Here is an 8,808-nt window from a genome sequence, read left to right on the forward strand (position 1 = left end):
GATTATATTACCATCTGCTCTGAGTCTCACAGTCTAAAGCAGTCATTACTGGTTTGGGCATAGAGGCCCTAAATATGTATCCAGTAGGGTTGTACCTATACCGATACTAGTATCAGTACCCATACTGAGCATTTGCATGAGTACTTGTATTCAAGCAAATGCTTTGATGCTAAATCCGATACCTACCAGCAGGGCCACTGATAGGCCAGTACAGCCGGCCCTGTTGTACCGGGCCCAGCCTCCTCAGCGTAGCCTCACAGATGATCGGTGCAGTGGTGGGGAGAGTTATAACCACCAATTTCCCTGTATAGCTTTCAATAAAGCAGCTGACAGCCACTTCTCCTCCTCTCCCTCCCGCGGCTGTCAGCTGCTTTATTGAGAGCTATACAGGGAAATTGGTGCTTATAACTGACCCCACCATGGCACCGATTCTCCCTGACTGTCCGCTGTGTCCTTCTCCGGCTCCCTGGATCCTCCATCAGTTTCCTGGGTCCTCCCCTGGCTCCCTGGGTCCTTCTCTGGCTCCCCGGGTCCTCCTCCGGCTCCCTGGGTCCTCCTTCAGCTTCCTGGGTCCTCCTCCGGCTCCCCGGGTCCTCCTCCGGCTCCCTGGGTCCTCCTTCAGCTTCCTGGGTCCTCCTCCGGCTCCCCGGGTCCTCCTCTGGCTCCCTGGGCCCTCCTTCAGCTTCCTGGGTCCTCCTCCGGCTCCTCTTCAGGTCCCCCCTCATCCCAGATCTGTCAGGATAGAGAGCGGAGTAAGGAGCCGGTATATATGTAATTTACCGGCTCCTTCCTTTTCTGAATGCACAGAGTCAGCGATCACTGACTGTTCATTCATAACCGAGCATCGTAAATTGCATTTACAATTCTTCAGTTTATGAATAGGGAGGAGCCTCTGTCTTCTGTTCATTCATCTTCAGTGCAGCAGAGGCTGCAGAGAAAGGGAGTGGGGGGGTGGGGTCTGTGTTCTCGGACCCTTTCCCTGTCTCAAAAGCGAGATGTCAGGGATCTGTTTAGACCCCTGATATCTTACCAAACTACCCCCCCCCAACAGTGCTGATAAAAGAAAAATAATAAAAAAAGAATGAATTGTAATAAATAAATATTTAAAGGTTAAATTGCAAAAATAAAAATAAATTTAAAAAAAACATGACACTGTCCACTCCCCCCCACCCAAAAAAATAACAAACAAAGTATAAATTGAAAAAAAAATATGATATAAACAAAAAACTACTGACACAGTCCACGCCTCATCAGTGCCCATCAGTGCTGCATATTAGTGCCCATCAGTGCTGCATATTCGTGCCTCCTCATCAGTGCCACCCCATCAGTGCTGCATATTAGTGCCGCTTCATCAGTGCCGCCCCATTAGTGCTGCATATTACTCCCGCTTCATCAGTGCCACCCCATCAGTGCTGCATATTAGTGCCGCTTCATCAGTGCCGCCCCATTAGTGCTGCATATTAGTCCTGCTTCATCAGTGCCACCCCATCAGTGCTGCATATTAGTGCCGCTTCATCAGTGCCGCCCCATCAGTGCTGCATATTAATTCCCGCTTCATCAGTGCCACCCCATCAGTGCTGCATATTAGTGCCGCTTCATCAGTGCCGCCCAATTAGTGCTGTATATTAGTGCCGCTTCATCAGTGCCACCCCATCAGTGCTATATATTAGTCACATGACATTAACAAAAAGTATCGGTTTCAGCGAGTACTTGAAGAAAGTATCGGTACTTGTACTCGGTCTTAAAAAAGTGGTATCGGTGCAATCCTAGTATCCAGGTCCTAGGTTCCCAGAGTCAGTGTATTTTGGGAAGACATGGACTTAAGGGGACTAGGGGCGTGCCTCCTACTCACTCATTATGGCCTATGGAGGAGACTGGGGATTTTGTCTGCTTCTTCCGGTCAGAGCTTGGGGGAGAGGTCAGTTCAGCTACTGATCACATGGACCGAATGCAGCTTTGATCGGGTCTTTGGCGGCCGTGCAGGCTGGTTGCCCGGGTCTACTAGTGGGATGGGAGAAACGGGCGAGCCACGGAAGGCAGCGGGAGGGGGGGGACGCCCCCTGCCGCTCCGTGTAATGACAGCCGAGCGTCAGCTATGGATGCCGGTACCGGGGTGAGGCCTCTAGCTGCAGCCATCACTCCGGTACAGCACTTTCCCGAAATATTGGAAATATCAGTAATCTCCGGGGCCAAATTCGATATATCGGGTAAAGTGCATACCGGCCCCCGATATATTGGCTTTGCCGATAATTGGTCGATCTCTAGTTCTGATTGTACACATATAGGGGGTCAGGATTAACCGGTTGCCGACCGCCGCACGACTATATACTGCGGCGGTCAGACCCGGCCAGGCAGAGTGACGTATGGATACGTCACTCGCCTGTCACTGACTTGAGAGCCAATTGCGGGCGGGCGTGCGCCCGCCGAGGCGCGCGCCCGCCGCGGCTCGTTCACAGACAAGTCAGTGCGTGTGACCGGCGGACTCGATGTCCGCCGGTCACACTACGATCGCTCCAGTGAAGGGAGAAAGGCGGAGCGGCTTATGTAAACAAGCCGCCCGTCATTCTCCCTGGTGTAAAAATGAAGATCAGACGGTTCTACTATGTAGGACCGTTGATCTTTGTTTTTACACCAATAGCCATGTCCCTATACAGTTAGAATCACGCCCCTAAGACACACTTAACCCCTCCCTCTCCAATAAAGTTAACCCCTTCCCTGCCAGTGTCATTTTTGCAGTAACAGTGCATATGTATAGCACTGATTACTGTAGTAATGTCACTGCTACCCCCAAAAGTGTCAAAAATGTCAGTCAAGGGTCCGATCTGTCCGCCGCAATGTCGCAGTACCGAAAAAAATATTGCAGATCGCCGCCATTACGCGTTAAAAAAAAAAACACCAAAAATGACAAAAATCTTTCCCTTTGTTAGTAAACGCGATAACTTTTGCGCAAACCAATCAAAATACGCTTTTTGCGATTTTTTTTTACCAAACGTATGTAGCATAAAACAAATTGGCCAATGTTAAATGTTAAAAAATTTTGATTTTTACATTTTTTTTTTTTGGGAATTTCATATAAAAAAATGTGAAAAATATTGTTATTTTTGCAAAATTGACGTTCTTTTTTTGTTTATATCGCATGATCAAAAAATCGCACAGGTGATCAAATACCACTAAAAGAAAGCTCTGTTTGTGGGAAAAAAAGGACGTCAAATTCGTTTAGGTACAACGTCGCACGACCGCGCAATTGTCCGTTAAAGTCCCGCAGTAAAAAATCGCAAAAAAAACCCTGGTCTTTTAGCAGCCAAATCCTCCGGGGCTTAAGTGGTTAAAAGTAATGTGCATACATACACATATGTCCTGGACTCTGAACTCTCCTTCAAATCCCACATCCAATCGCTGTCCAAATCTTGCCGCCTCAACCTCCGTAACATCTCCAAAATACGCCTCTTTCTAACCAAAGACACAACAAAGCTCTTAGTTCACTCTCTGGTCATTTCGCGCCTTGACTACTACTGCAATTCCCTTCTCATTGGCTCACCTCTACACAGGCTCCTCCCCCCTTCAATCCATCATGAATGCTGCCGCCAGACTCATCCACCTCACCAATCACTCAGTGTCCGCCGCTCCTCTCTGTCCATCCCTCCACTGGCTTCCACTCACCCAACTAATTAAATTCAAAATACTTACAACATCTTACAAAGCAATCCACAGCTTAGCCCCCAACTACATCACCAGCCTCATCTCAAAATACCAACCTAATCGCTCTCTTCCTTCCTCTCAAAACCTCCTGCTCTCTAACTCCCTAATCACCTCCTCCCATGCTCCCCTCCAGGACTTTACCAGAGCCTCTCCAATCCTATGGAACTCCTTACCCTTATCTGTCCGATTATCTCCTACTCTATTAGCTTTTAGGCGATCTCTGAAAACCCTCCTCTTCAGAGAAGCCTATCCTACCAACCCCTAACAACTCTACCTCCATTTTCTCCATCTGCCCATCCCCCTCGGTTACTGCCTTTTGTTTCACTTGACCCTCCCTTCTAGATTGTAAGCTCTAATGAGCAGGGCCCTCTGATTCCTCCTGTATTGAATTGTATTGTAACTGTATTGTCTTCCCCACACTGTAAAGCGCTGCGCAAACTGTTGGTGCTATATAAATCCTGTATAATAATAATAATACACCCATATATAAACACACACATGTACACATACATACATACAGTCAGGTCCATAAATATTGGGACATCAACACAATTGTAATCTTTTTGGCTCTATACACCACCACAATGGATTTGAAATGAAACAAACAAGATGTGCTTTACCTGCAGACTTTCAGCTTTAATTTGAGGGTATTTACATCCAAATCAGGTGACCGGTGTAGGAATTACAACAGTTTGTATATGTGCCTCCCACTTTTTAATGGACAAAAAGTAATGGGACAATTGGCTGCTCTGCTGTTCCATGGCCAGGTGTGTGTTATTCCCTCATTATCCCATTTACAAGGAGCAGATAAAAGGTCCAGAGTTCATTTCAAGTGTGCTATTTGCATTTGGAATCTGTTGCTGTCAACTATCAATATGAGATCCAAAGAGCTGTCACTATCAGTGAAGCAAGCCATCATTAGGCTGAAAAAACAAAACAAACCCATCAGAGAGATAGCAAAAACATTAGGTGTGGCTGTGACACTACTAACCGTCACTATGATTAAAAAATCAGATACTTGGTGGTTTGGATTGCTTCAAATGGGGTCTGTATTTACAAGTGATGCTAACGTGTATTGTACTGCAATGTCATCGGCTCAGCCACTGGTCATCCACACATTGTTAAATATGCTAATACTGTCTGTGTTTTGAGATGGAACGTGTATTGTGCTAAGTATTCCTGTTCCATTGTTACATGTTAATGACCCCACATTGTTCTGGCCAGGTGGCTAGATAATTAGTTTAGGGTTATTCTGTTCCTGTATACAAATCTATCTGCATATGCTAATGAAATCAGACTCACCTGACCTGCTAGTGTATATAATGTGTGTGTGTGGGTTCAATAAACAGTTCTTCTTGCTTACCCTCAACATGGAGTCTCATCTCATGTTTGTGGTAGAAGACTATACCAGCTCTATCTCTCTTCTGCTTAGATCGCTAAATCCCTAGCTCTGGTAAGAGCGATTCCTGCTCTACTCTACAGCATCCCTCCCACTAGGGGGAAGAGAACATCTGGAAAAAGGCAAAGAGTTGTGGGACATTAAATGAGGTTTGCAGTCATAGATAGATATTGGAAAAAATATACCTGAAGATGCAAGTATATTACCTGCACCAAGGAGGGATCTATTCGAGTATTTTGAAGGGCCTAGTCCTATAGTGAGTAATCCAATAATAACAAATATGTGAAAGTGTAACAGCCTAATGGTGATCGATAAATAAATATATATAAATAGTTATAAACAAGTGATTGTATTATATACTTATAATAGCAGCTGCTATAGAAAGTGCTGGTGCAAAATGTGAAAGGAGTAATCAACTTAAATCGATTACCTATAGCGCTTGCTGTGATAAATAGTGAAAAATTTGCATAAAAATGTATAAATCAATAATCCGCGAAAAAATCTATAAACATATAATGAATAAGTTAACAATCAAGTCCATATGTGAAATAAATATGTGCAAAGATATCAAATAGTCCAATAAATAATGTAAATTCCAAAACAATTAATAGATGGATAAAGCGCCGATATTCCTTCTTCTCTTCTTCCCAATAAAAATGTGACCCTTCACCGTGGAAAATAAGTGAAATGCAGACTCACCAGAAGACGGGGGTCCTGTATGCCTTACGGCATCAGGACCTACCTTGCTTTGGAGACAGTCTCCAGATACAGGAACGTCCCTCCTGGCGGACCCAGATGTCCCTTCTATGGTGCCGGTATCGCTGCTGGCTCACTCCAAGGGGTTCCAGCACAGCTCAACGGGTAGATGGTCCTCCTATATAGGGTCAGCTCCAGCCACGGGGTATAAGGGAAAAAACTTGGATAGTGCAATATTGTATGTAAATCAAATTTTATTGCACACCCCCGGTTCACTCCAAATACATGCAGTCCCAAAAAAGGTTATATGGTGTATAATTGAATATATATCCACACACAAAGATCAAATGGTGAAGAAAATCCAAACTGATGTGGTAAACCAACGAAAAAACAGTCCATGCATATGCAGACACGCCGTCATACACGTGGGCTTACAGTGGCGAGCGGTAGTTCCGGCTTGCGTTCCACCGAGCGCCGTATGACGTCACAACGTGCGTTCCAACTAACGCGTTTCGTCATTGGCTAGACGTCTTCAGAGGTGGAGTCAGCACGTCTATCCAGGTCTATTTGTATTGGAGCTACCGATGTCCACTCCGCCCCTACTTGTGGCCGGAAATGGCCGTAATATCCGTGTCCCCATTGCTTTAATAGATACAGCGGGCTAAATTCTAATATAAGTAAGCACCTTTCACAAACATTAAAGTAGCTAATCCCGTGCAGTGCAAAACAGTGTTGTAATAGGAAATGGCGGGGAACGGCTTCATCCTTATCATATACCATTATGAACCTTTATCATTAATTCCAGCACCGTAGATACATATATTTATGCCCCTATGCAATATGAATGTATCCTTTTTGTACTTCACTACATTTAGATCATAAAATTTATTAGTACTAAATATGTTAATATATATAAATTAATTATACGTTAAAAATACTTTATTCATATTAATTAAAATCAAGTTAAAAATTAATTAATAATAAATGGTTTTCCAGGGGTAGTTAAATAATAGATATTAAGATAGTATAGTGGACATACAGTGTATACCTAATAAATATAAATTCCATGAAATATGATATAATGTTTTTTATTTCCATATATATATGACTAAAATTAAATTCATATTAAAATTAATAAATAGTTTTTTATTATTTATTATTATTATTGAGAGTAAAATTTCTATAAAAATTATTGTTATATTACACCCAATGGGGATCAGATAAAATGCAAACAGATAAAAATCAGATGAGGAATCGCAGGTGCTACTCATGGGTTTGAGATAAAACAATTGATGTCCATATCAATGTTCATACCCTTGGGCTGTAGGGTGGACAATTCAAAAATCCATCTCGTTTCATTTTGAGAAACTGCGATTTGCATGTTATTTCCTCTCCAGTTTTTCTCTATTCTGTCTATGCCCTGAAAGGATAAGAGAGTGGGGTCTCTGTTGTGTACTAGTCTAAAGTGCATGGAGACACTATGTTTCTTGAATCCATTTCTGATGTTAGTAATGTGTTCTCCAATGCGTACCCTGAGCTCTCTTGTAGTACGGCCTACATATTGCAGCCCGCAAGGGCACGTCAAGAGATACGTGACATGCGTGCTATTGCAGGTTATTCGTTTTTTTATTTTATATTTCTTTTTTGTCACATTGGATTGAAATTCCAAAATCTGACGTCTTCTCGTTTTGACCATTCTGCAGGGTTTGCATCTTCCACATGAGTAAAAACCATTGTAATCTAAAAAAGTTAAAAGGAGTTTTGGGGGGTCTGGTACATTCTTCACAAGTCTATCCCTAAGATTTGGTCCTCTGCGATAAATGAACTTAGGGTGATTGGGGATAATCTCCCTTAATTTCTCATCCCTTAGTAGAAGGTGCCAATGCTTTTTTATTATACTTTCTACTTCCTTGTATCTCACGTTATACTACGTAATAAAATTCAGCGAGTAATCCTTATTTGTTTTTGATTTATCTTCTAAAAGCATGTTTCTGTCCATACTTTTGATATCCTCTTTTAATTTTAGAAGGATATCTTCTTTATACCCTTTTTCTTGGAACCTTTTGATAATCATATCAGCTTGACACTGAAAATCTTGTTCATGGGTACAGTTCCTTCTTAACCGCATTAGTTGTCCCTTAGGTATTCCTCTGATCCAGTTGGGGTGATGTCCACTATGGGTGGGGATATACCCATTTCTGTCCGTGGGCTTAAAGTGCGTTTTAGTGCATAGTCCATTCTCGCCCCTAAAAACCGTGAGATCCAAGAAATGTATCTCGTTCTTATCCCATGTGCCGGTAAAAATATGGATCAATTATTTAAGTCCCTAAAGAACCAAATGGACAAACAAATCAGAACCTGGTGGGACAACTTGACCCCGGAAAAATATATCAAAGACAAGATGACCCCAAGGAGACTTAGGTGGGACCTTGCCCCTAATGATGGTATGACAGACACAGACCTGGAAGATGAATGGTATTCGTTTTTCCAAACCTGTGAACAGGATCTGTTAGAACTCATAGTAAAAAGAAGAAAATCAAAGTTGAATAAAATAAATGAAAACATAAAAAATCTAAAAGAAGAACTAGAGCCATATATAAATTCCAACGAATATAAGAAGTATAAACAGCTGAAAGATTTTTTGGATAAATTGGACAGGGACACCTAACAAAAGAAAATAAAGAAATATCAGAGAGATATTGGGGACTATAATAAAAACTTAGTTTATAAGTGGCAGGAAATCAAAGTAGAAACGAATGTCATATCCAGATCCCCGTCCCCAGAGAGAGAAATCTATCCACAACAAGGAGCACCAACACCCACCCCACAAGAGGAATCTAATCACCATCCCATTACTTCCAGATCTACAGGGGGGCCCAAACCACAAAGGACCCCACATATACAATGGGAAAAGCACAGGTCAGGCCCATCCTCTAACCCACCTGTGAGGTACAATGTACCGACATATAATTCCTTTCAACCACTGGGGAACACACAGAATGGGTACTACACCC

Source organism: Pelophylax lessonae, assembly GCF_965119305.1.
Source record: "Pelophylax lessonae genome assembly, chromosome: 5".
Classification (NCBI taxonomy): Eukaryota; Metazoa; Chordata; class Amphibia; order Anura; family Ranidae; genus Pelophylax; species Pelophylax lessonae.